This window comes from Zea mays, chromosome 5, assembly GCF_902167145.1.
Source record: "Zea mays cultivar B73 chromosome 5, Zm-B73-REFERENCE-NAM-5.0, whole genome shotgun sequence".
Lineage (NCBI taxonomy): Eukaryota > Viridiplantae > Streptophyta > Magnoliopsida > Poales > Poaceae > Zea > Zea mays.
Genome location: NC_050100.1, coordinates 190,420,949 through 190,425,340, shown reverse-complemented (window position 1 = coordinate 190,425,340; position 4,392 = coordinate 190,420,949). Strand labels below are relative to the sequence as shown.

At 37.3% G+C, this 4,392-nt stretch overlaps 1 long non-coding RNA gene across 1 annotated transcript; it reads left to right on the top strand.

Moving 5' to 3' along the window:
• The first annotated feature begins 609 nt into the window (after window positions 1–609).
• LOC109939583 (uncharacterized) lies at window positions 610–3,497 on the top strand. Its single transcript, XR_004849623.1, has 9 exons — window positions 610–905; window positions 1,021–1,106; window positions 1,326–1,439; window positions 1,523–1,603; window positions 1,996–2,120; window positions 2,275–2,385; window positions 2,474–2,599; window positions 2,712–3,089; window positions 3,180–3,497. It is a non-coding gene; the product is annotated as an uncharacterized lncRNA (long non-coding RNA).
• The last annotated feature ends 895 nt before the right edge of the window (window positions 3,498–4,392 follow it).

Here is a 4,392-nt window from a genome sequence, read left to right as displayed (position 1 = left end):
ATATACACGTAGATTATGCTTTTGTTATGTCTCACAATGACTCATGTTATGATTTTTGCAGCTGTATTATTTGGATCATCTTCATGACTCAGCGGCACCTCAGAACAAACGTGGAACACCACGAATCAAATATTTTGATAGGAATATTATTCAAGCACTGACAAGAGCTGATAAGGGCAAGATACGCAAAGGAGAAGAACCATTTGGACATTGTTCGGTATTTTTTTGTGTCAATCATTTTTACATGCATATGATAACGTTCACATACCTTTATGCCAGTTTGTAAGCATATTTATGATGCTTTTTTGCATTGTCCATTAAACATATGAATCACATTTATCAATTTAATATGTGTGTATAAGTTTTACTCCATCTTTCACGCCTTTTTTTAGTTCCGAAGCTCCACAGAGACCTGCTACACAGCTGTACCACCCGTTGAAGCACAATTCAAGGCTTGATTCTATTTATATATTTTTTGTCATAGAATTTCAACATAATATTCAGTGACATGCTATATATTTATTTAATAATTTTCAATTTACAACAGCATAAGACCAGGACAAACACTTTTGATGTACCTCGTCCTGACCCATCTGGACAGCACACAATTCACATCGAACTCCCGCTCATCAGGGATTTGATATCAAGCAAGCTGAATCAGCTTCCATCTCGCCACCGCCTGGGTTTCATAGAGAAGTTGTCACATTTTGATACGGAGGTTGGTAAGGCGTGTTCAGTTATTAAACAGACTCTTCAGCAGATTGTTGAGAAACAATACAACCTATCTGATGTTTTCGGCGAGTTAATTGATGAGGTCCTCCGTGCTGAGTCGGGGGATAATGAAGATGGTTATGATGTGCAGAAAACAACTTCAAAATCAGATGATATTCTTCCCCAGACAGCAGGTTAGTCAGTTTAATGTCTTTACGTCAATATAAAAAAGTTATGCAATCACTTGTCGATATCGTTTTGATGTCATTATTTTAAACAATGTTTTTTTTGTTTACATGACACGTACAGAAGGATGTACGTGTCCGGCCCCCCCAACTGTACCCGATATGTCTACTCCAGTTTCCCAGCAGGATACGCAGTTTACAGACACACAGGTACATGAATTACTGTTAAGGCAACAACATATTCGTGTACTATTAGAAAGTTGCCCCGATGAAGCTGATATTGATCCACTGGTTCATACAAATATAACGAAATAGAACAAAGCACCTACAACCCCAGTGGTAATGTTTTTCTTATTAATTGTATTTTTCATTTTAGGGTTGTATTCATCGTTTTCTTTAAATAGCATATAACCATTACAATTTTTTCAGGGTAAACATGGTGACGGTGGCAAGAACATGCCGACCAACACAAATGTCACTCCTAAAGCAACACCACATATGGAACCTGACGCGCCGATATTTGATGCGACTCCGCAAATCAAGGTATGAGTACACCCCTCGTGGTTTTTCTATATTATTATTAGTAGTTTACTAAACTTCTAATCCATTTATACCATGATTGTTAGTCTACTGGCGGCGTCCAACAAGCGGCAGAAACAGACCTGCTCGACAGTGGTCCATGCTTTGATCAGACTCCATCTGAACATGTTAGCTCAATAATTTTCATTTTCATTGTAGTTGTCAAAACTGTTCACAGATTTTGTACAGTCATGCTTCATAGTCTGACTAGTTTATACATTACACAACGCAGTGTTATGCATATTTGCACATACATGTATGCTAAGTAGATGTACATTCAGTTTGCTGCATAACTATTAATTGCTTATGATAAATTCCACATACGTTTATGCCAGTTTGCAAGCATATTTATGACACTTGATTTGGATCAGTATGTCAGCTCAGTAATTTTATGCCAGTTTATGAGACTTGATTCCACATATGTTTATGCCAGTTTATGTCAGCTCAGTAATTTTCATTTTCATTATAGTTGTCAAAACTGTTCACATATTTTTATATATTTTTTCATATATCTTTTTAGGTTTCTGTCGAAACCGATCCAGCTACAAACACTCCTCAGGTTGACCAGGTTTCACTTGATTCGGAGATGCAAACTGTGTTAGCTCTACGCGAATATTTGTGTGGTACACAATCTGACACCAGCAGGTATGAAGTACAGACAAAATAAAAATCTGTTTATATTCTGGAAGTTTTACGCGACCTCACTAATTGTTATCAAAAATTCCCGAGGACCATAATAGATTATGGTGAATATTCTTCGACATGTTCTGATATATATGAATCTTTTGCCGATGGGAAGTGTCTCGACAATGTGTTCATGCAGTGCTTCATCCAGTGTGTTGATGATGATGCCAAAAATCAGCAACCCTCCATGAGTTCGAACAGATTAATTCTTGTTGTTAATGTTGGGGTAAATTATCGTAACATACTTACACCATATTCAGATACACAATCTGTGAACCCAAGTATACTGACTCCATTTATATTGTTTATTGCAGTCACTACTCAACTTTGAGGAACAGGAACGACACAGTCGGAACCCTCAACCTTTTGATGAATCTGTACTGCACACACTTCTAGACAATGCATTGCCCGAGACAGATGAAATGGATAAATGCAAAGCGGTAACAATCGTATTTCATTTTACAAACATAATTTATTTTTAAATGGTATATATCACATTGTTATGTGGAAGTCATTTACATTGTTCATCTTTATGTTTTTTTACATGGTCAGATCATGGTTCCCATGGTAAGCAGGGGGCACTGGACATTGTATGTTGTAAATACAGTGAAGAAGTGCATTCACATTTTAGATTCCAATCCATATGGGGCAACACTTGGTGGTACTACATGGAAGGACTATCATTTTGCCGGATTGGACTTAGGGGGTAGAAATGTACCATGGGCTAAGGTTATTATGAGTAGATTAAACAAATCCATACAACATGTACGGCCCAGGACATGCTTTCCCAAATTTGGCAACTTCACAATTGGTTTGTGCCCAAATTGTCCTAACATGGCAGCAGGATCCAATGATTGTGGGATTTATGTTATGGGATACATTCTCTTTTATGACTGCGTCGAAGGATCTCTGCGGTCAGACATAGAAGCAGTACGTACAAATTTACCAGTTAATTCTATAGTTGGCACAAGGCAACATATGGAACAGAGGTATAACTAACTCAATGTTATTGTATTTTAGGGCAACACTAGTGAGATACGGTCTCTTGCGCTGCATTATATCACATTCCACCCGAAGAACAAAGCATTATCGCTGCTCGAAGACATCCAAAGATTCAAGGTCTAATGGATGTAGCTTAGTTTGGACATGTAATAAATTTTGTATACAATGGTTCCCTAAACTTCAGATCAGTCATGTGTGTATAATATGGGCAAAGACCGTAGACGTTTCTTAGTTTATGTCAATGACAACTTTGGGGATCAGCTAACCTCTAAACTGGAATATTGTACCAAATGTGTTTGATACTAATGTGTGTTTCTTGCATTTGATTCTGCCAAATTCCTGTACAATTTTGTGCTGTCAATAACCTCGAAGTATGCCTGTTTTGTCCGAAGTTTATGATATACTTATTGCTGGTCTTATGCATGCTTGCCCATACACTTATGATACAATAGTCATCATTCTATGCCCATACATTATTCTAGTTTTGTCTCAAGTGTATGATACAATTATCAGCGTTATATACTGGAAACAGGCTCATTTTTTGTACAGACATGGTTCATAGTCTAACCATCTTATGCATTACACAACGCAGTGTTATGCATTTTTTTCACATACATGTACGCTAAGTCTATGTACACTCAGTTGCTACAGACCTGTTAATAGCTTATGAAAACTGACACATACGTTTATGCTAGTTTGCAAATATATTTATGATACTTTCTGGACTTTGTGAAATAAACACAGGAATCACATTTACATATAGATATATTTTTATCTTATGGTCTTCTACTATCTATCAGATGAATCATCATCTCCGACATCCACTGTTCGTTTTTTCGACGTTGATGTCTCATTCCATTGTGGGCTGCAGCTATGATTTTGTTCCTTGAACCAGGAGGCCGTCCTCGCTTACGTCCAGATAGGTTAGCCAATCGAACCCTATTATCCTCAACAGTTAAACACGTACGGCTGTTGTGACCATCAGCTATGCCACATTTCTGGCACTTCCTGCTCATCTTCTTAGCTCCTTTCGCACCCAATTTAAAAACTTGTTGCTCACTACTTTTGATTGTTCTTCCCTTAGGCTTGGCCTTATCTGGTCTTGCTAAGTTTACACCTTCCATATGAAATTCCAGTTTCTACAAAACAAAGATATTAAGTCAGTTTTTATATTCACGTATTTCATCATATATTGTAGCAATGTTATTACCTTTCTAGCTTCCACATCCGT